The sequence below is a fragment of the Bombus bifarius genome, unplaced genomic scaffold (genome assembly GCF_011952205.1).
Source record: "Bombus bifarius isolate JDL3187 unplaced genomic scaffold, Bbif_JDL3187 scf7180000009445_frag, whole genome shotgun sequence".
Lineage (NCBI taxonomy): Eukaryota > Metazoa > Arthropoda > Insecta > Hymenoptera > Apidae > Bombus > Bombus bifarius.
In genome coordinates, this window is record NW_022885123.1 from 1 (window position 1) to 25,649 (window position 25,649).

Below are 25,649 nucleotides of genomic sequence, written 5' to 3' on the forward strand. Positions count from 1 at the left end.
AAAGACCAGATGTAGAGTTTTCTTAGAAGTGGTAACCACTTCAACAGTTGACAATGAGGTACGTGGTAGTGACAAAAGTCGATTAATCTTTCTTTCCGAAAATTCAGAGATTCATCCGTTACGGGTTCCCTAAGTACTCGTACAAAAAAATACAGGCCAGTTAGAAGTACAATTGATCCTAACATCGCCGTACAAGGAGTCCTAATAGACTTCGCGAGCGCAGAATAGTACGTGAGAGAACAAGCGACTTAATTACAGCCAAAAATCATAAAGCCTAGTAATTCACCGTTCGCGAGCCCTGTGTTACTCGTGAAGACGAACAATGGTTCAAATAGATGATAGGTAGATTTTCGAGAACTAAATAAATATAAGGTCGCGGATCGGTATCCTTTACCCCTCATTGCGGATCAAGTCGCGAGATTGCAAAAGCGAGATATTTTATTATTCTGGACATGGCCGGTGGGTTTCTCCAAATCCGTATTCATCCTAATTCTAGGAAGTATACAGCATTGATTACACTCGATGAACAATTTGGATAATAAGTTGTTGTTTTCTTCGAATTCTTTCGTGCCTTTGTTCGATCCATTCGATGTCCTTTATTTGCAAAACATAAGTGCGTGCGCGTTTAATGTTTCTTCCGGAAGTCATTTTCCGGACGGCGATGCTATGCCGACTCCGTCGAAAATGGGGATTCTTACATTTTCGGACAACCCTAATAATTTTGCAACTAATACTTGTCTAAATATTCTAATATTTATGTTCTTCCTTGCTACAATTTTGTAAACCATCAAAGCTTTTACTACGGAAATCCTCAGTAGTCGCATGCCAAGTCTTCTGTAGCATTTGACCCTTTTTAATTGTGGTGACATAAGAAATCATTTGGTCGGAGTGATCTGTACTACACTTTCCTTCGTTTTATTCAGCAGCGGCTGCTGATTTCGATGTTGCGAACAAACGAAACGAGAGATCATTCTTGAGATTCCTTTGAAAACACGTATAACAGCCAACGTGCCATTCGTACGTTGTCGCCTATTTGGATGATGTCCTAATTATTGCCGACTCGATAGATCAAGCTCTAAAAGGATTGCACACCGTACTAGATACCCTTGTAAGCCGGATTCTCCTTTAACTTTTCAAAATGTTCTTTTCTAAAGGCATCGGTACTCTATTTGGAATATGTAATTTACGACGGAGAAGTTCGTCCCAACCCGGGTAAAATGCACGCCTTGAGTTCTTTACCTGCGTTAACGACCGTGACACAGCTTAGGCGGTTCATAGGTTTAGCCTTTTATTTCCGAAAATTCGTCCCTAAATTTTCACGGGTAATGAAACCCTTGTATGCGCTTACTTCCGATAATAAAAACATGACTTGGACGGACAGGCATGAAGAAATAAGGCAAAAGGTAATTTCCGCCCTGACCGACGCGCCGGTGTTAATGGTATTTGACCCGAACCATCCGATAGAACTTCGTATCGACTCTAGTTCGGATGGATATGAGGTTATTTTAATGCACAAGATTAAAGACATCTGGCAATCATCTTACTCGAAGAATAGGGTCTGCGTGTGGTGATCCACGGGACAGAAACCGTTGGAATGTTTACTGTCGCGTGTCGCCACGAATATTTCTTTTAAGGAGAGCTTAGAATTACTCCATACCTTTGTTAGACAAAGCGTTCATCCCGTGACCGCGGCTACGTTCGGCGACTGACTGTCGCCTCGAGCCCAAGCTCATTATCACAACTCGCGAACAATTACAATCGGATTGAATAACTACAATTGTTTAATTACAGCTATAGTAGACTCTAGGTTACAATGTTGCGGGATTAACCAAAATTCCAAAGACTCCGGTGTTCTTTCACCTCCGACATATTATAATAATTTAATATAATGCTATATAATAATATTAATAAATACTTCGTTATTTACTTATTTTATTAATTAAAGTATATTGTATTTTTAAGTATATTGTATTGTATAATTAAACTAGATTCTATTTTCAACGTTACTTCATTATTTTATTATTATTTCATATAAATATTTTTTTTAAATAATTTATATATGCTTCTAAGTTAATAGAAGTAAACATAATGTGTTTATATTGATTGTTATATATGTCATAATTTCAACCATAATATTACATTATGCTGCGTATTATTAAAAAGTATATTTTAATGTATATATTAAATACTTATAAAGAATTTGTGGCGGCACTAAACAGCAAAAACCACCACTCGAGACTAACTAGTGTCGGACGACGGCAGCACAGTGGCTAGCGCCTTAGGTTACGAACGTTTCGGGATCCGGGTTCGAATCCCGGCGACCGGACGCATCAAAAAGCGGAAGAAAATCAGCAGTACCACAGCAGCGCGACATCTACATTCAGCAGCTACAAGTATCATGGACAACACTTGCGCCTCAAATTTATTTGTAGATTTTAAATATGAGTACTAGATCAAAGAATGAGATTAAAGCAATGATTACCAAAGATATATCGAATATACATAATTATTGCTTGGATGTTAAAAAATTTAAAAACGACTAGTTTAAAGATACTATGGATTATTTACATAGTTTAATTGCTGAAATGCCACAATCAGTCTCTGGCCCTTCAACTACAAAGACGCCGAAAGTTTTGAAGAAAAAGGGTCATCACCGTATAGAGACTATCCCAGAAAATGCTATTACCAATATTGATAATACAGTATCAGATTCTACTGTAATACATACATACAAACGCAACAAAAACACGAGAACAAAACACTAGAGCTGCTGCACAAACAGAAGCTTCGGAAAATGCAAACATTGCAGAAAAAGCGATTGCTAATAAATTAGCACGAAAGTTGATTGCAAAAGCCAAAAAAATTTTATTAGCAAAACAGAATAAGGATGTCGATGAAAGAAGAAAACAAGAAGAGCAACAGCGTTTACAACGTTTACAAGAACAAGAAAAAGCGGAGCGAATATTAGCTGAACAAAGACGTCGAGAACAGAAAGCTGAAAAACGAAAAGACGCCGAATTAAGAGCTCAACGACAAGCTGCGGATGAAGCAATGAAAACTAAGCATCAGATAATTACATCACAGGTAAGATTATAAACAATAATATCAAAGTATTCTTCTGTTATAAAAGCACAAGCTATTATTCATTCAATATTTTAGCCAAAATATGGCTCCAAACAGCAAGGTCCAACCACTTACGTTTTGGATGGTGAACTTGACAACGATGAATCAGGTCATGAATCCAGACCAAAGCATACTGTTACGTTTTTGTTTGGTTCGTTTTGGTTGTGTTGCCGTTAATTTTTGAATTTAGATTAAATGGTAGCGTTGTCTGATGTTTAATGCGATTGGCAATTAAACTCCACGTTTCGGCTAACCTGCTGCGCGCAGGAGTACTGGCACTGGAGAGGATTAAAGTTGGTGAAAATAAATGTTCGCTTAATCCTATTATATTATTAGACAAATATTCTCCACAACAAATGTTTATTCTAATTGAGTATTGACAGAATTGTCGTTGAGATTTCGAATACCCGAAGTTACAATCACTCGCGATACGTTTTCACTCTTATTAATGACAAGATTTTAATTTAATTGATTTTCAATAATTTACAAATTGACAAATACAAACACGTGGATTAACAAAACTGACAAGGACTGCGAACTAGTGAAACAAAGAACTAAAAGCTAAAGAATTAAAGGACTAAAGAACTTAAGAACTGAGAGCAAAAAACTAAGAGCTAAAGGAACTAAGAGCCGAAAAACTAACGAACTAAAGAATTGAAAGGCAAAGGAACTGAGAAATTAAGAGCTAAAGGAATTGAGAACTAATCGCTATGAACAAAGAAATTACTTGCCAAGAATTGGGGAGCTGATCGCCAAGAACCAAGGCATTAATCACCAAGAACTGAGGAATTAACTATTCTGAACTAAGGAATTATCTCTCTGTCTTCTATGTCGCTACGCTTATTTATAATTAGGTCTACCGTGGAGGGGTCGTCATGTGACGGGTTATTCCGTGGGGGTTGTGAGACTCGAATTTAGTTTCTATACAAATTGTTAAAGTTTATTTGAATCAAAAATTGAAACGTTCACTCGCGCTATTGGTAGTTTTAGTCTACGTTACGGCGCGTGCGCAGCGCGGGACGTGACAATACAATTCCACATTGGGCACAATGTAAGTATTGTTTTACTAAATGAGTTAATAAACATTAGAGTACTCGAATTTTTATCAATTTTAGCGCACATACATGAAAATCAACTCTCAATGCAACGATACATTCTGGAGAAAGCAGTCTATAAATTCTTTGATAGCAGAAAGTGCACACCAGATTTAACTGAAATGTTTCAAAATATTGATAGTAGTAGATTACAAAGCACGTCCAGTGCAATATGAAAGACACCACCGCGTTATTCCATGATGGAAAACGAATAAAAGTTATAATTTGTTAAACTGAACGTTGTTGATTTCAAATTGTGCCTTAGAGCAAAAATACTTGTTATACCTTGCATATAATATAGAAATGATGTTACATTGTAACTATCGTTAAAATATGTATGTGTTCTTAATATATCAATGAACGTAAGACTACACTTTTTATATTTTGGGATGATCATAGGCATATATTATTTTTATTATGCTAATCAAATATTATCATTTCTTCTTATTTATATGTGTCTTCTTAAGAATTAATAAATAATTGTTTAATTAATATAATTAATAAGTAATTGTTTTGGTACGACTTTTTAATGAGAAGTAAATTTTATTAGATTTGACTTATTATCACTATCGTGTAATAATTCGCGAGATACGCGTGATATAATTCGCACGATTAAATAGCACTGGGGAATTTCGTCTCTTCGTGGCACGAGGAGGGTCTGATAAATGGGTCGACCGTGGACGTTCAATCTTGTAAGAGAACAAATCGTCGAGCATTTTTCTCTTGGTCAACAGCCATTCTGTTTATATTTAGAACGTTCGGTTACGACGCTAAATTTTCGTTACACCACCGGTTGTTTCGTCTGAAATTCACGTGACGTAAGTGCATTACACTCTCGCACCCGTCAGCCATTCCTGCGACCACTTCGCGCGCGTTAACTCGATAATATTTCGTCTCTGCTATCTTGTCGCCATCGCTGCTTGACACATCTCGTTTGCTGGACGACGGATCGATGAAAATTAAAACGGGACGCTGATTTACCGTATCGTTATTTTTGTGTCAGGCATTCTCTTTTTGCCGTTTCGGCGAATTATTTTCATTTCGAACTTTTCTAGTCTTATTCTTACGTCGATTCTTATATTTCAAGATCTAGTCTTGTACGTACGCTGGGGAACGCTTTTATTTATTGATTTAACGACGAATATCGTTGTAGCTGTTATACATGCGTGTAAAATTAACAAAGTACAAGTAGTTTTACTGTAACGTTATTACATACTTCCTGATAATTTCTCGTTATTTATACCATGAGAAAGAATCAACGAGGAACTCTTATCTCGAACGTGGATCTATTTGTCGATAATGTATGCGTGTAATACTCAAGTGTTGTTCATACAGCGTAAATATACGTGCAGATACGTAAACCTTTTATGACTTTTGTATCAAAAGCAGACATGCTATAATACTCGCAAGTGAAATATAATTCTACGAAAGAAAATGGAGAAAATGAGTTTCTTTGGCAGTATGTTCTTCCTTTTTCATTACAAGTTTCCACTTTGTTGTGCTCCTGTTACATTATAATCCTGCTCGATTCACGCGCGTAAAATTTCACTCTGTTGCACTATATCGCATCATTGCCATCTGCCGATCATCTGTGAGAAACGCGGTTTACTTTGTTTAAAAGCGAGAAAACGTCTAATTTAACAAATAGGATTTTCATCAACAGCGAGAAGAGCATATACGATGTAAAGGAGGCTGTAAGGGCGTTCTAGGTCTTACGGTGGTTGTCACGATGCCGGAACTGGCGCCGAGCAGACACGTCAAGGGGGAATCAGAATCGCTATTGGGAAAACCATCACGAACATTTGTCCCTCGCGCCATCAAAATTCTATCTTCTGAGATATTTTTCGCGTTTCCGAGGTCATCGCCACTCTCCTTATCTTTGCTTTACGACGTATATGTTAAGGAAATTCGAGGATTTGGGAATACAAATTATTGGCTATATTTCCATACAACAGTTATACACCTATATTCCTCTCTAAGAACGTCTTGCACGCACGCTGGTTGCCAACCGACTAGCCTAGATTCTTCTAACATCTGGCAACAGTCTTTTGTCTCCACTGAGTCCTTGACGCCCTCTAACCCGTAAATGTATCACTTCCCTAACACGCCTCCTTACATTTATACTGTACACTTAATTTTATTTACATACTTGTCGAATTAACAAAATATTTAACATTTATCGCTTTCTTTATATTTCTCTTATTTTACATTCATCCATGACCTAAACCTTTCAAATTTCTCTCTACACAGTGCCTTCGTAAAAATATCCGCAGTGTTTTCTTCTGTACTTACTTTTATTATGTTTATCTTATTTTCCTTTACGTACTCGTGAACGTAGTGGTAATGAACTTCGATGTGTTTAGAATTTTTTGTAAAAGTTCCGTATTTTGCTATACTCATTACTCCAGAGTTATCCTCATAGATTTTTACAGGGTTATCGTCTACATTTACATCGAAGATTTTCATTAGTTCTCTGATAGTCATTACTTCGCTCACCGCTTCCGATAGAGCTACATACTCTGCATACGTCGAGGCTTTTGTCACACACCTTTGTTTTTTAGACTTCCATCCAATTACATTTCCATACAATCTAATTACATACCCAGAAGTCGATTTCCTATCTATATGATCTCCTGCCCAATCAGCGTCCACATAACAATCTATCGTTTCGCATTTTTCATTTCTTTTATAATGTAGCCCTAAATCTCTAGTCCGGTACAAATATTTCAATATTCGCAAGGCATATTTAAAATGTGTCTCGTTACAACAATCTTGAAATCTACTCAGATAATTCACACTATAACTTATATCGGGTCTGGTATTTACACTAATATACAGCAATGCGCCAATTAAATTCTTGTATCCAATGTCCTCTCTATTTATCTCAGCTTTTTCAATTTTTAAGTTGGTCTCCATAGGTGTACAGTACAATTTGCTGTTATGTAATTTATATTTGTTTGCTAATGATTCTATGTATTTCTTTTGGCTTAATCTCATTTCATTTTTTAAATAATCATACTCTATATTTATTCCAAGATATTCTTTTACTTCACCTAAATCTTTCATTTCAAATTTATCAGTTAATAATTTTTTTTTACACTTTGTATCTTCCCTTTGTTTTTACTACAAATCAACAAATCGTCTACGTATATTAACAAATAAACAACATTTTCTCCCTCTCCATAAGTATATAGGCACAGCTCTATATTGTTCTTTTTAAAACCTAATCTCGTCACATACTTATCAAAACACTCATACCAGTCCCTCGGACTTTCTTTTAACCCATAAAGCGCTTTCGATAATTTACAAACTCTATTCGTTCCGTCCGCATATCCCTTTGGTTGATTTACATATACCTCCGAGGTTACTTCACCATTTAAAAAGGCAGTTTCTACATCCATTTGCTCAATTATTAATCCATTTTGACAACAATATGATAGCAATATCTTAAAGGTCTGATTACTCGCCACTGGAGAATATATGTCATCGGCTACGTTTCTTTGTTGAAATCCCCTTACCACTAATCTAGCCTTATACCTGTCCTCTGATTTTTTCGTGTAAACCCATTTTACATCTAATACTTCTTTGCCTTTTACCCTTTCTACCAATTTCCAAGTTTTATTCTTATAGAGACATTCTATTTCCTTATCCATAGCCTGTTTCCAAACTTCATTATTTTCGCAACAAATCGCCTCCTCAAATGTACGAGGGATATCTACTTTACAATAATTTGCATGAATCTCGCAAATATTTTCCTTTTCTGGATACCTTACTGGAGTTTTCTTAATACGTGTAGATCTCCTAGGAGTGTTTGAGCTTTCAATACTACTATTATTTTCATCTTTCCTACCTTCTAACTCTTCCTTATCCATACCATCCAATGAATAGTTATCTTCGCTATCATTTCTATCTGCCTCTAATGAATTTTCCTCAAAACCGATACATTTAGTGTCTGTCTCTATGACCTCTACATGTCTAGCTATTGTTATTTTCCCACCTAATAAGACTCTGTATCCTACTTCACTATATCCTAATAGAATTCCCATATCTGCCTTCTTGTCCCATTTGGAAACTCTTTTTTGTTCTGGCCTTCTTACAAAAACTTTACTTCCATATAGATGTAGATTTTTAACACTTGGTTTTCTCCCGAAGAATATTTCAAAAGGTGTCTTTCTTTCTATAGTATTCGCTAATATTCGATTTTTCAAGTATGCTACTGTACAAACTATTTCCGGCCAGTACCTTTTATGTACTTTCGCTTCCGCTAACAAGCAACGCGCCATGTCCATCACTGTTCTATTATACCTTTCCGCTGTCCCGTTTAATTCATGTACGTATGTTGGGCAATTATTTATTCTTATACCTTTATCCCTAGCAAATTTATAAATTCGATTATTTAAATATTCTTTACCATTATCGCATCTTAATATTTTTAACCTCTTGCCCGTTAAATTTTCGGCTTCATTTACGAACTGTACGAAAGAATCAAAGACCTCATCTTTTGATTTTATACAATAGATCCTAGCTATTTTACTATAATCATCGATAAATGAAATGAAATATTTTTCTCCATTGAATCCGGTGGTCTTAAAGGGACCACATACGTCCGTATGAATAATTTCCATTATTTCCCTAGCCTTAGTTCGATTATTTTTGAAAGGTAAGTTATGCATTTTGCTTTCTATACACACCCTACATTTCAAAAGTTCCTTTTCAAATTCATTCGGTATGCCAGTCACTAGCTGCTCTTTACCCAAAATCTCTAAATATTTAAAATTTACGTGTCCTAGCATCCTATGCCATCTTTCCTTTTTACTCATACCACTACGTTCGGCGCTGTTTACTAAGTGCTTCTTCCCTTTCAATATACTTTTTATTCTATATGTCCCATTTTCTTTGAACGCTACAGCTGTAAGTTTATTATCCTCATCTATTATTTTCGCAATATTTCCTTTGGAAATAACCGTATTCTTATTGTCTGTTAGTTTACCTAAACTAATCAAATTTGCGGACATTTCTTTCGCGTAAAATACTTTCCTCATATTTATTTCATTTTGTTTTCCGAATGCTTCGAAATAACTTATAACATTCCCAACTTTTGTCGCTTTTATCGGTCTATTATCGCCTAAATATATATTTACCGGTTCTTTTAGGTCGATAGATTTATCGAAATAATTTATATCATTAATTATGTGATCAGTACAACCGCTATCTAATAGCCACACTATTTCGTTCTTACTTATCTCATTCGTCTCACTGCTGTTTGCTGCGTGCGCCGTTGCTATCCATATGCCTGCTCTTGAGTTTCCATGCTCGCCCGTGCCGGTTGTTGATTGACGATGAAAGTTTCCACGTCCTCTGCTCGTATTGCCTTTGTTCCCTCTTCCTCTGTTTCGACCACGTGTTGGCCCATGCCAATAGCCGTTACTGCTTCCCGCTTGGACGCCATTTTGACACTCTCTCGCAAAGTGTCCTAATCTTCCACATCTGAAGCATCCTTCCTTTTTTGCAGAAAAGGCGTTGGTTTGCCTTTCTCCTCGATTGGATTTATTTTTCTTCTCTGCTACCTCTATTTTATTTTTTACATACGCTACCGTTTGATCCTCTTCTTTCAATGCGTCTATTATGTCCGCCATGTAGCTGTATTCTTCGGGTAACGTATTCAGCATGTAATTCAGCTTTTCCCTCTCACTTACTTGTGCGCCCGCACTTTTTAATTCATTGATTAATTTCTCAAAATCGTTAAAGAATGATGCTGAATCACTGTAGCTCTCCAGTCTTATGTTTTCCAATCTCCTTCTGCATACGATCTGCAGTGCCGTCGACTCTTTCAAGTACATTTCATCGAACCTTTTTATTATATCATACGCCGTTTTTCCTTCCCTAACATACTCCAATTGTCTGTTCGATATTGCACTATAAATTATATTAATCGCCTTCAAATCCTTTTTGTCCCAGTCTTCATCGTCTCTTTCGTTCTTCATTCTAGTTGTAACAACCTCGCATTCCTTATATTTGAGAAACATCGTGATTCTTTGCTTCCACATTCCATAATCCTCACCATCGAATATAGGTATCATGATTTCCGATCTCTCCATTTTAATTGATTCCTTTTTTTTCTTTTCTTACTCAAGCGTTCCTACGTGCTCGAAGTATATTTTTTTTCTGAAAGTTTTTTTTCTTTACTGAAAACTCACTCGCAAGATCGTAACCACGCACTAAATATCTTGCAAAACTAGTAACCACGCTCTGCTACCATGTTAAGGAAATTCGAGGATTTGGGAATACAAATTATTGGCTATATTTCCATACAACAGTTATACACCTATATTCCTCTCTAAGAACGTCTTGCACGCACGCTGGTTGCCAACCGACTAGCCTAGATTCTTCTAACATCTGGCAACAGTCTTTTGTCTCCACTGAGTCCTTGACGCCCTCTAACCCTTACACACACACTCTCATGTACAGTGTAAATGTATCACTTCCCTAACAGTATAATATCTCGATTTTACGGTAGTTAAAAATTTGTATTAATTTGGAGAACCTTGCAAAAGTACGCAGATTTGCTACGATAGTCAGATAGAGAGTATCGGCAGAGATCTGTACCTTTATCGTGAAACTCTCTCACACAACTTAGATGCTACTAGATATCGGTTCTCGCAGCCAACCATTCCGTAATAAACGTAGATCATCCAAGAAATTTCTCAATTGTCATCCGTTAATTTCGCGCAACTTTTGCTTCATTTTAGCTACGTGGGAACCTATTAGTGCGCAAATGTTAACCCTTCTCCTCTGTGCTAAATATCGTTCACGCGTAGAATCAAAGTTGCATAAAACCGCGTACAATTGCATCAGGGAATTTCTAATAATTTTCTCGTCTCGCAGGACGAAAACAGGCTCACGAATGATCCCTCTGTCCTGGCTATCGAATGTACCACAAGCACGTAGTTTCAAGTGTCCGTTCGCTAGAAAATGCGAAACAATTTATGGTCAATCGTCGAGTGAACGGCGCGATTGTCGAGACCGGGAATCAGAAACGCACTTCCATGATCATTTCTATCGTTGCTTGATCTGTTGCTGCGCAATGACCGACCAAGCTGTTGATTTTTCTTTTTCTGCGACGCTGCTATACTCTACACTCTATGCTCTATATCGTTCTTTTGCCCGCTATTTACCTTGTACGCGAACTTTTTATCGCTAGTGGATTGCAAAAAGGTCGAAGCCGCGGTTGCGGCTACCCGCAATAAATATTTTACGTCTTCGCTGGGGTTTTACTTTATTTCAAGGACAGTCAAGTTAAGCCATTGCTCAGCTCCTCCTTTTTTTATCACGAATTTTACGTGACAATGCGTAGGTCAAGGTGGACGTAGATCGTAAGACAAAGGAAAGTATAGATAAATAAGAGAAGGTGTATTTAAAAATAATAAGTTATTTATTATAGTTTATTTAATGTGTATACAGGCCATTCGTATTATAGCGGCGATAGCTAGTGTTAAATTAACAATGACAGTTTCTATCGTAGTTAATATTATATTGGTTATTGGCCATGACAAAGGCGAATTTTGATAGCCCTGGCCGAGGTCGGTGATCTGGATCTATAACAAATAATACTATATTAATATAGCAAAGAAACAGGGGAACGACTATTTCGCGGCGTCGATTAACATAATCGTAGCGAGAATTTACGCCTCTCGCTGGCGCGTTCTCCTAGCGACCGCGTCTCTCCGCGAACGGTCGTAACAAAGGTGAACTTGCCTTTTCTCACAGATCGGACAAGCAATCTTGTCTCCCATCAAAGGCGCCATGATCTTAGGAATCATGTCCGGGGGCCTCGCCAATTCATTACCCATGGTCCCCTCCGAAGCAAATAAATCCGCCACAGCGCTTCCGGGGCCGAGAAGCGGTATTACCGTTAGATTGGCAAGCCGATTCGTTATTCATTTAATTTCATATAGTCTTCCGCTCCTTCGTCGCTGCACTCCGTTTAGCCATGGACGCCGCGTCCGGGGGACCATTCCCCACGCCGACGCGGCGTTCATGTTACCGGCGGTACCACGGGGAGGTAGGAGTGCGACTTGAGCAGACGAGACCGAAGTCTTCCCTGTCCCTGAGCAACTATCACACTCCTAGGGGCCCACAGCACAACCATTTAACAGCGGCATGCTGTTTACAGGCCTTAAGAGGGTCATAGTTACTCCCGCCGTTTACCCGCGCTTTCGTTCCATATTAATTCTCTATATCGATAAAAATAACAATGTAAACCAAAAATTAATAAGATAACTGTTCGCTCTATTTATTTAATACTATCGATAAAGTACTCGCAGTTTAATTGCAATCGCTCCAGCGATTTGAGAAGAAAGTGTTTTTGATGTATACTTTGATGTGTGGCGGTACTCGACAACAAATACCGCCATTCGACACTAATTTCTGTCGGACGACGGCAGCGCAGTGGTTAGCGCCTTACGTTACGAATGTTCGGGACCCGGGTTCAAATTCCGGCGACCGGAGTTCGATATTTCTTCTACGTATCAAAAACGGAAGAAAATCAGCAGTACCCCATCGGCGACATCTACAGCCAGCAGCTCAATTATCACAGACAACACGGACACCTCAGATATAATACTTTGATGTGAAATTTGTATACATAAATGGTCACTTTTAGTAATAGAGACCTCTAGATTCGTAAGAAATAAATGTCACACTTGAATATCATCATTCGCAATACAACTAACATTCATTCCTTATAAAATGTTCAAAGTATAAATTTTGTCTACCCACTACGAGAAATACAGTAAATTTTGATCAGTATAGTAGTAAGTACAGCAAATTGAAGTCGTTCGTCCTGAATTCTTCGTCATTTTATTACGTCGTCAAGGGATTAACTCAACAACGCGTATAATTAGATGAATTGTACGATATTATACTTTTTGATAATTTATACTTGCATAGCCTTAGCAATGCTACGTCTACTTTGACTAGAACAGACAGCGAGCTGTCTGTATACTGATCATGCACAAAAATAGCATTGTGTTTACACTGGAGCTGGCGAACAACTCGTGAACAGAACACGAGCAGATCTGTTCGCGACTGTACAGCCATATAATAGGTGGAAGTGATACAGTAAAGTCGTAAAGCATTAAGTAGACTCATCAATTGATCTAAGGCTGTATACATTCTGCACCTACGCAGGCACTCTTGCGTCAGTTGTCTAAAATGTTAATTCAATTGGCTTAATTAATTTAATATCTATTTCGATATATCAGTTCATAATACAGACAGGATTTTTGATTGCTTACTTTTTAATTGCTCTTAGCAGCTATTACGGAAAAACCACGTTTTCTATCGCTTCGTTAGAATTTTGCGTTACAATTAAAATTGCATCAGAATCGTTCTGAAACTACCAATTTATTCATGTTCCCAAGTACGTTACTCTTCTTGAAGCATTCTGTTACAAACTTTAAAAACTAGTCCATATATCCTTAAAAGTAAGAATGGAAGTTTTTCACTTTTATAAACAAAAATTTTAAACGACAACAAAGTTAAATTTTACTTGGATATCAGTATATTTACAAAACTTACAGCAGCGATTTCTAACCCTATCTTATTTATTTTTAGAAAAGTGTAATCTAACGATTTAAGAAAATTATGTATTATATCATAATTGTTTGATGATAAATAACATACAACTTGCTTCGAGATAATCTTTTCACGGAAATTCCACTTGCCTCAATAAAAAAGATTTGCTTGTATCGCAGAATGAGCAAAAAGCGACACGTGTAGAGGTGTCTATGAGAACTGGTGTGTTAACTTATGGCTATATGACGCTATCATATTATATGATGAATTGCGCGACTGTGTCAATAGTTCATGACACGTTTAGCGATATCGAGAATGTAGCCGCCAGATCCCGATAGGTTATATGAAGCCAGATTTTCTGCATCCATAAAGTGATTTTTACACATTGATCCTTAACGAATCTTTATAGGTGTCCACTATCTTCGATGTCCGTATCATAAATCTTAATTTTAAAACACATATTTGCCTGAAAAATAGAGTTTGTCAACATTGTAAATCGTTTGTCTTCCTAATTACACGTTATTAACATAGGAATTTAACATTGTATCAAAGCTATTAAATCTTTGAATGCAAGTATGCCATACTTTTTACTTTTTCTTGAGGGAAAATCTTATGAGCACAACAATTTCAAAATAAATAACATACTTTTTATTTGCTTGTTAGATTAAATTTATGCTTGTTTCGACAGTTCTGAACATTTTAAAAGTATCGAATGATGTTAGAAATATCTGCTTTTTTGCAAAGTTTGTCAACTATTTTTAAATCTATTTCTCTATTACCTTTAACATTTAATCAAAAAAATCAACAGAAATTGATTTATCACGTTTATCATCTCTTGTGATTTTTACATAAAGTAATACCAATGCCACTGCAAGGGATATTTTGTCTTCAAGAAGCCAGCGCGTGTTGACGACTCTAAAATTTTAAGACTTGAACTTAGCAATAATCACTGGATAAATTATTGGATCAATTTATGAAAACAAATGCATTTATGAAATTCTTATTATAACATGGACTATACGAATACTGTACAAGTCAATACTCAAATGAGATAATCACGAAGGTTTCAATAAGTCGCTGACAATTTTTAGATTTATTTTATTTTCTATAAGTGGCCTAATGCCTATGGAAGCTAATACACATTTAGCTATTGCAGAGACATAAATTAAAGGATTCGCTTAGATAATATAAGTTTAATCATTGTATTTAAGTATTTAATTTGTCTAAAAATTTATTTTTTTAACTAAAAGTAGCTTCGTTTATACTAAAATGATTTTGAAAAAAATTGACTGGCATTAATAATAACATAATAAGAAAAAATTTTCTTAACAAAATTTCAATATTTATATGTACATATGTTGCGTTTTAAAACATGCAAGAAAATATGTGAAATCTTTGTTGGCAAAGCGTGAAAGAAGGCTGCTTCTGAATAGAAATCTTAGGGCATGTGTTAGCTACAATAATCATTGGTTTCTCTAGGATTTTTGCTTTCTGTCACGTTCAATAGCCGACTACGTGTTGTGCATCTCAAAAGTAATTTAAGAACGATATAGTTGCAGAAGTTCCGAGCTGGGCAATTTCGTAATCTTTCTGGGAACTTCTAACGCTTCACGTTTGTCCTCGTTAGGAGGAGACGCGTCTACGAAGGTGGTTGCAACAACTCAGATATCGTTGATTTAAAAATTAATATCAACGATATTCACAATTATACTTAATCCTAGGTTCAACTAGTTTAACTAGGGTTTTTTGCAATTTTATATTTTCAAGTAATTTAAGTATATTTCGTAATATATCGAATGTAAATACGAAACTCGAACAATAAGAACGATAACTAAATTAATATTACGTCCCCATGATACAGTACAATTACATTATCAAACGCAATATCGAAAGATCATAGCAAGCTTCTTCCTATTCGAAAATATAAATTACTAATCGAGGTATGTATGTATGCTTTCAAATTACATTGTTTTATATCATCTAATGCACATACATACATAGGTGCATTTATCACCTACCTTTATAAACATTATTTATATACCATCACAAACTTTATTTACGATAAAGGAAAACGAAAATACAAAATTCTATTGAATAACGAAGATATTAATCCCAAAAAAATTAAATATCGATTGAATGTTTTTTATTTTACTTGGTAAATACAGTTCTTAAGGTCTTGGAATTCAATTCTCTGTTTTAATATTTTTAATATTCTTTCCATAAAAAATACTAAATTCTACGGACGAATTAAGAAACTGTTTAATGGAAGAACGGTAAAAAATAGGAATAAATTATTTACAGAAAATAATGCGTAACATGTGAAATTGTTTAAAATACGTTATTAAACATAAGAGATATTCACTAAAATATTTAACGTTTTAAAAGAAAAGGTATCTATTACTTTTATTTTATAATTAAAACTAAAAATTTTAGTATTGATTGTGTAATATTTTTTGGAATCTATATACTTTATTGTAATATAATGTAGTATAATGAATACAAATCCTTTTTGCTGCTTAAGCTTTATTTATGCTACTGGTGCTCAATTTATTTTGCAAACCACTGCAACCACTTGCAACCACTTTCAATCAAACTAATTAATACTAATAATATGTCGAAGATGAAAGAACACCGGAGCCTTTGGAATTTTAGATAATCCCGCAACATTGTAATGTAGAGTCTACTGTAGCTGTAATTAAACAATTGTAGTTATTCAATCCGATTGTAATTGTCCGAGATTTGTTATAATGAGCTTGGGGACAGTCAATCGCCAAACGTAGCCGCGGTCAAGGGATGAACGCTTTGTCTAACAAAGGTATGGAGTGTAGCGGCACAAGAGTTAGAATTTGCTTCAAAACATGTTGTTGTTTTGCTTCGGAGTATCAAGACCGTTAGGTCACAGGTATTGTAAGGATTTATGAACTCCGGGAAAAACAATGGCGCCGCTACATGTAGCCGTAAAACAAGACGAATTTGTATCTTTCGACCTTCTTCTGACGATTATAAATAAACGAACGTGGTCGCAAGCGATTTAGTATAAACTGTGACTAAACGACTGTATAGATATCGTTTCGCGACAAGATCTGTTTTAAATACACTAACGAATACACATATTGGTAGTCTCATTATTCGATCCCCTACAAATTGGTGACCGCGACGTGATTGGAAGTGATAAAGTAATCGCGAGTATTAGAGCTTCCGAGATGACGAGTACCGACAAAAACGAGCTCGGTAACATGGACGCGGTAAACGCCCAGCTTCGCATACCACCGTTCTGGGCGGATGATGTAGAGCTGTGGTTTAACGTGCTAGAGGCACAGTTCAAACACGCTCGGATTACGAGTGAGGAGGCCAAATATAATGCCGCCATCGCGAACATAGACAAACCGTATGTGCGACTCATCCGCGACATCGTAGCCAATCCACCGGAGAGCGGGCAGTACGTGTTCCTTAAAAACGAACTTATCAGAAGGCTGGGCGAGTCAGACGCCCAACGCCTACGCAAAATAGTCGAGAGTGAACAAATAGGCGACAGGACGCCTTCTCAATTCTACCGGGATCTGAAAAGCCTCGCCACCCCGGCAATATCAGACGAACTTATCCGGACTCTCTGGGAAGGCCGACTCCCGGTGCACGTGCAACACGTCCTAGCTGCCGTCCAGGATAAGAGGCCCGAAACTCTGACCGCGATCGCCTGACAGCATCTACGAAATACACCCGGAACTAGGACAGGTTGTTGCGGTCAGTACAGACCGAACCACGGCAGGAGGCAATCCAACAACGTACGGCGGCGGAGTAAACGATGCTATGGCGCCATCAACGCGCTGAAGGAACAAATAACGCAGATACAGACGCAGGTAAGCGCGTTGACCATCGGGGGCCGCCGGCGACCATGCCCCTGCGCGAAAAACCGTCGCCGTTCGCGATCCCGAAGCCCGTCACGGCAGGGTGGCTTATGCTTTTATCATGCGACGTACGGGGAACGCGCGAGAAATTGCACCTCACCGTGCACATGGAAATCGGGAAACGGAACCTGTTCGAAGAGCTGTGCCGGTTGCTCGGCGTCACGCACCTGCGCACATCGGCCTAACATCCTGCGTCTAATGGGATGGTAGAACGCCTGCATAGATAGCTTAAAGCGGCGATCAGGTGCCACGACACGAGCAACTGGGTCGAGATTCTGCCAATTGTGCTGTTAGGAATTAGAACTGCGACAAAAGAGGACCTAAACGCAACGGCGGCCGAGATGATATGCGGTACCGGCATACGTTTACCGGCAGAGTTTTTTCTACCAACTAAGCAGCGAGCTACCACGGAATTTGCAACCCTGCTTAAGGAACAAATGGAGAAAGTCCCGCCTCAGCCTGTGACGTAACACAGGGAAAAGAAAGTATTCACTTTCCGCGAAGTGGAGTCCTCTCCCTATGTATTCTTGCGACACGACGCAATTAGAGGCCCTTTACAGCCGTCTTACGATGGACCGTTTAGAGTAATGCGAAGAGGCGAGAAAATGTACACCATCAAGGTTAACAATCGTGATATAACGGTTTCCGTCGACCGGCTTAAGCGAGCATTTGTAGTATCAGAGGATCTCGACGCGAGAACCGCCGAAACCTGTAACATACTTATTCCACTAGAACAAATGAACGCTCGCAATGAAAGCGACGTGAATAGCAACAACGAAGGAAACACTAGTAATAGGTATGTTACACGGTCAGGCCGAAGAGTCCGTTTTCCTGATTGGCTACAGGCAGGTTTCGGCTAGGCATCACAAAAGATTACACACGGGGACTTTCTCTGCAAAAGCAATAAAACGTTATCACTGGTAGGGGGTGATGTAGCGGCACAAGAGTTAGAATTTGCTTCAAACCATGTTGTTGTTTTGCTTCGGAGTATCAAGACCGTTAGGTCACAGGTATTGTAAGGAGTTATGAACTCCGAGCAAAACAATGGCGCCGCTACATGTAACCGTAAAACAAGACGAATTTGTATCTTTTGACCTTCTTCTGACGATTACAATAAACGAACGTGATCGCAAGCGATTTAGTATAAACTGTGACTAAACGACTGTATACATATCGTTTCGCGACAAGATCTGTTTTAAATACACTAACGAGTACACATATTGGTAGTCTCATTATTCGATCCCCTACAGGAGTAACTCCATAGATCTCCTTAAAAGAAATATTTGTGACGGCGTGCGACAGTAAACATTCCAACGGTTTCTGTCCCGTGCCTCGCCACATGCAGATCCTATTCTTCGGGTATGATGGTTACCAGATGCCACGGGCCGTTATAAATCTTAGGATTTAGTTAACTAAAGTCCTTCAAACAGACAAACAGTCTTTGTCCCAACTACGGGAAAATAGGGGAGACCTATTTTTTTCAACGAACGGCGTCTCCCACTAGCAACTTTTCCTCGAGGGCGGCTAGCATCTTTTTCTAACCACCGATATAGAGATTGACCAATTAGCAGCAACGTCAATTTCCCTTACTTTCTGAACGAAGGCTATCCTCGACGAATCCGATGATCCCGTGCCCTTAGACACGCCTCATATAGTTTTCCTCTGTGGCATCATCGGGACGGAAATTCATTCTCTCTCGCGATCCCGTCGACTAAAGAGTAACGTCTTTACGATCAGCAATTATTTCACGTTTTACCAACAAAGAGTCAGACTTAGATTTTGTGAGAACGTTCATCTATCATCCCGTTAACCGCGGATTCGTTATCGAACCTGAGACCATCATCACTAGCGTCGCGAGTGCCTAATCGCCGTGATTAATTGTCAAGGCTGTAACATTATTGTAATAAATTACACCTGTGTTGTACCGTATCAATGGCTAATCCCCGTGAAGATTCAGTTGACGCCCACAACCCTATTCCTAGCGCTAACCCGACAAATATATACCATATGACACATACCGACCCAATAGTACACCAGATATAAAGGAAATGAATCTATTCTACTCGAGTATCACCAAACATCCATCAGAACAGAAAAAAGGCATTCTAAGGAACAAACCTTGAACAATGGCAGAAAACACAACAACGAAAAGGTCGCCATAACGATGTCAGAAATGGAAAATCTCATTAGTGGGCAAGCAAAGCAGGTAAAGCCATTTCCAATAATGCTGAATTTTGAGCACTCTTCTAAAAGTATAACGTATAGTATAATATAATATAGTATAATATAGTATAGTATAGTATAGTATATAGTATAATAAAAGTATAAGTATAATAACGTTACGAAGTGTCGGTGGTCTTTCAACATATCCTGGACGTCCAGATATACTGCTAATTTCCAAAACGCATTTTACAAACCGCAGTTATTGTAAAATACCGAGATACAAAGTATACTCTGCCAGTTACCTCAGTGATAATGTACATGTAGGTTCCGCATAATGATAAAAGATATTATTAAACGCAATGTGTTACGATCTTTTATGGAGGCTTACCTACAAACTACAAACGTAGTCGTAGAAAGTCGTCGTAAAATATCAATGAAAATGTACTTAAACTTGTTTAATGCAGCTAAACACTCTTATCGAAGAGCAAGGGTAATAAACGCGCAAGGAAGCAATCTACTGTAAGCGACACAAAGGCTGCACGTACAAATCCTTGCAACTGGAGAACTTACATATTGCCCTACCCACGAAAGATCTGATGTACTAGATTTCTTCGTCACAAAAGCGATAAATCAAGAAAGTTTCTCTGTCTAATCATACTTAGTCCTGGAATCAAAACATACAGCAATATCGGCAACTATCACGAATAAAAGCATTACGTATAAGAAAAAGCCACCTACGTTATGTAATGCTACCTATAATGCTAAAAAACTTTTGATTAATTCCAGAAGACGGGACAGAAAAAGAAATGTCACTAAAAGCGGAAGGACAAATAGATGGAGCTGTAGATCATTTTATCCACGCAATACAGGCAGTTGTGTGGAAACCCACTCCATCGTCGAAAAGTAAGAAACCTTCATCGCTTGAACGAAATAAGAGAGTTGTTAATTCAAAAAAGAAGAAGATGGCAAGAAACCAAACACTTGTATGATAGAACGAGACTAAACCAAGCACACAAAAAAAATGAAACTCCTGCTACAAAGAAGTCGAAACGATTCGTTCAATGAATTCCTGAAAAATCTCGCACCTAATACAACCACAGATCATTCATCATGGAAATCCAGAAAAAGATAAGACAGCTTATGAAACCTGTTCCTCCGACAAAAATGGAAATTGGAAACTAGGCAAGGATTGAGATAGAAAAAGCGGAAATGTTTACCGAGCATCTTTCAAAAGTGTTTCAACTACCAGCAAACTAAAGAAGTCACCAAGAAAACGACAGATTGACAGATCGAGCAGATGGGCGGCTGAAATCATTCGATCAAATACTTCTCCCCAGGCGAAATCCAACACTTTCGAAAAACAATGCTTGTGACTGTTATCTCTGACGCGATGGTCAGAATAGGTTACTTCCCAATCTGCTGGATTGTAATAATTGCAATTGCATTGTAACACAGTGTGGTACACTGCTGTGTTAATCAGAATCATGTTATCCTCTCATAAAATTGTACCTCTCGGACAGATTATTCTAGGGCAAAACACAATGAACCACTCGATTTCTGTTACTTTCTATTACTTTATTCTATTCAATCAGTATCATATATATCGTATACACGCCAGTCTTCCCGACAATACGAAATAGTACAACAGCTACCTTCGAAATGCTCCACGAAGCCTCAAAAGAATTACAACATCATCTTTACGAAATAGAGCTCTGGTTAAGAACACGGAGAACTAAAATCAATGTTACCCGTCCTATATGTTCCCCAGTAGAATTAAACGACAATGAAATACCGTAGCAGGAAACAACCAAGTATATACTGGACGGAAAACTATTATGGAAAACGTGCATTCATAAAGAAAAGGATCGATTGAGCGAAAGGCATAGAAAACTTTTATGTTTGATTGGTAAACAATCGCAATAAGTCTGTCAATTATAGGGCATAGCTTTAGACTGCAACATAAAAACGATAGAAAGATGACAGAATGAAAAGCCAGGAGCTACGATGAATGCAGATTTGTACATTCGAAACCAGCAAGTAATAATTAAAGAAATTCCCTCAGTAAAAGAAGAAATCGTGCCAACATCTTGGCCATAAGTACATCTTCGAAGAACGTAGAAGATTGAAGAAATTTTATTTTCTGCAGGTACGTCAGATTTAGCGATTCAGTTAAACAGCATTAGTTTGGTATACCATTGAATGTATCGATGTTCAGGTCAACCTAACCTAGCACATGTCGATGCTCATTATCATTAAACGATAGATTGCACGTATGCAAATATTTAAAAAAATATATACATTTAGATATATTGCGTCGACTGGATGTACGAATGAAATCGTAACGTGAAATCGGAACATTCACAAATCCTATACCCAGTACAAACATTCATTAAATCTAACGGAAACTTTTGGTTAAAAGTGAAAGGTTATTCATGTACGATTATTATTATGCGATGTGCGATATGATGTGCAGAGAGTAACCGAAATCGACACATTCGGATGGCTTAAGGATACATACCCTTTTAGTAATTGGAACGGAATATCATGGTGGCCAGTTTCGATATAATGTACATACGTATGCATAAAAAATTTCCAATAATTTAATTTCTCTTGTCCGTCATTTCAATGTGATATCTTCTTCTTTTTGAGAACTTCTGCAGCTTCGACTTTCTGGCATCACTTAGCTGAAAAGACATTTTGGGGAAGACAAATGTATCTAAATTATTAATCTTTCGTAAAAAATTTGTAAAATTAATATTAATCCTTAATTAACATCGTTGAATCGAAAGCGTGTGCTTATTTTCAACAGAATATGATTTAGTTAAAAAATTACAAATAGATTGACTCAGGGCGATTTTACTCTTTATTAAGGTTGTCGAAAAACATTGTGACATTATCAAATCCGCGTGAAAAGATGTATCTATAAGGTATCTATAAGTATCAAACAATATGGAGCAGTTTCGTTATTTAAGAGTTCGTTGTCTCAATTCTCGTTTAAATGACGAGCTACATATTCCTCGTTTTAGTTTAAATATAGCAAAGTATTTGATCCTAGTCTTGGCAAAAGTAAAAAGAAAAAAAAGAGAAGAGTGTTGTTTTATCATCGCTTTAACGACACAACAAAAATCTTTTGTTGAAATTGCATTAGGTAATCATTCGCAGATGATCAGGTGCATCACTTACACACTGAAGAAGTAGATACGTTTCGGACGTACCAGCACCGTTTCCAGTTGGATGCAACGTCTGATACAAAAAAACCATTTCGATGTCTGTCTAGCGCAACGTATATAATTATTATATAATTATTATAATCAACGTACACGGGCAAAGAGTGGCTTTATGTGGAAAAATAAGAAAAAAATTTGATATAACATTTCTCCATCTGAGGTTCAGTTCCCGGAAAAATCGAGTTTCAAAATTTGACAAGCATACTTAAAATTGGCTAATTCCCGGACTGAACAGGAGTTTAAGCTACATGTGGAAATTGCTACATACAAAGATGTAGGAAAACATTTTTACTTAAGGTGTTTTGTTTTTGTGAGACAAATAAACTTAAAAATCATATCATACGCGTATACCAAAGTAGTTCGCAATTAAACACGTTCAAATTATATTTTCTTGAAAATAAGACTATACGGGCAAATATTACTTAACATTTTGAACTTATTTTAACATTTATAATAACTTCGTATTGATTGTTTATTCATAACTAATCGGTACTTAGTTAAGCAAGTCAAAGTATATGTTCGATTTACTTCTAAATTAATTGTACTACAATTTCCGAACCGCGAAATAATTTTTTTTTTTTCGAGGAATCGAACAACTTAGGCTGTGATCAAAAGTTTAAAAAATCGCCTCACTATCGTGGTGGTTAAATTTATCATTTAGTTGACTACGCTGTATTTAGTATAGCCTAATTATCGATTATCCGAAACTCGATAGTAACCTGTGTTGTTCGAGTATCAAAAATGTGCTAGCTTTAATCCGGCACATCAAATTTCATTCAATTTATTGTGTGCGATAATTTATAACGGGCAAATTTTACTTGAAGTAACAGAAAAAAATATTAACACCTCCTCGTGCAAATTTTAGTGAAATTGTCGTGCACTCGAGGCTCTTCCCTTTGAGATGGGCGATCCTATTCAGGAATCACTCGAAAAACATTCGAGTGCCCATTGTACGAGTACATCCGTCTGTTCAGGATGCTTTACCTCGTTGATGCACATCCCCTACACTCCTTTGCAACCTGCAAATATCCGGATAAAATTACTCACTCTGAGTATCGTGTTAATAGAGGATGTAAGACTTTAATCAGATTTAAGATGAATTTTATTCTATGTACTTCTGATGCCAAATGAAAATTCGTATGCATTTGCTAAATTCATGCATGTCGTTCTTTATGATAGTTGATTTTGTTCGATTAGAGAGTCGGTATTAAAAATTAATCCGAACTTGACATTTCTAATCTTCCCTTTTACAGCCAAATTGCTCGAGATTCGCCGAATTTAAAGCGACGACACACAATGAACCACATATGTTAACCATTATGTGTTATAGAATAAATTTATAAAATCTATTCTGTGAGTAATGCTAGCCTACTTTGTTGTTAAATAAATAATCCTATCGATGACTTACTTTACTTCACTTAAACCACTCCTGAAACAATGAACGTCTAAACTTCATGGTTGCGACACATGATTCTTTACAGCCTTTAATTAAATTTGTCAAATAGTTTCGCTTTGAATAATAGAATTAACGAATATATAGTATATCTACTTTTATTTTCATTGGTATTTAATCCTACCTTTTTCATCTTTTTCAAAATAATAAAGCAAAATTTCTAGATATTCATCGAATATTCCACTAATTTTCAGAGACTCAGTGCGATAGTAATACACGTAACCGGCAATTTAAAGCAGTTTACTATGCATTATACGATTGGATTTACGATTTACGATTTCCGATTTCAAAACGCATATGCTTAATGAAACAGTGGAGCAGAAAGCATTCATTTACAGTTTCCTACCATGTACTCGCGTTTGCTTCAAATTGGAATCGTATTACAGTCAATGATTAAAGTAAAGATACGATTCAAAGGGAAACCAACATGGCGCCATTGGCACTGATGACATTCCAGAACGCATTATCGATTAAAGCTTTATGTATCAAAGAATCTTCAATTGTAATGAAATTCATTTTACACATTGTATATTTTATGAATGGAATAATTTAATGTAGATTTTAAAGAATTCTATTCTAGTGCGAATTCTGATGGCGAGTTTAGAAAATATCCATAGAATTGAATAAATACAAAAATATAGTCTTAAAATCGTCTGTGGAGGATTGCTCGAGGCATAACAACAATATGAGACGCTCTCGATCCGCCTTGTCCTATGACTCATGTGCCGCTACGCATCAATGTCATTAAAAATTTTACCTAATATATCAGTACAAAAATCTGAACAAACCAATAATCAGATTACCCAATACTAAATCTATCAACATTCTATTCCTCAGAAGTTCTCCCAGAAAAATTTAAGTACGAGCATCGTATCTTTCTAAAACCTATCACATCATTGACCGCGTATCACCGCTAACAGAATCTCCAGTACCGCTATTCGCCAATTTTCACTAGCCCTTTTATTGTCATAACTTGAAAGCGTATAAATGCCAAAAAGAATTGTTGAGATATGTATAATTTTCTGTGCTGGACTAGGTTAAATGCGTAGTAGAGATACTTGTATGTGAATATCAGTGTGTGGAAGTATGTGTGCGCGGCGTCTCGAAA

The 25,649-nt window shown here is 37.0% G+C and overlaps 1 pseudogene; it reads left to right on the forward strand.

The window, feature by feature from the left end:
- The first annotated feature begins 16,996 nt into the window (after positions 1 to 16,996).
- Positions 16,997 to 17,621, forward strand: LOC117215212 (annotated as a pseudogene).
- The last annotated feature ends 8,028 nt before the right edge of the window (positions 17,622 to 25,649 follow it).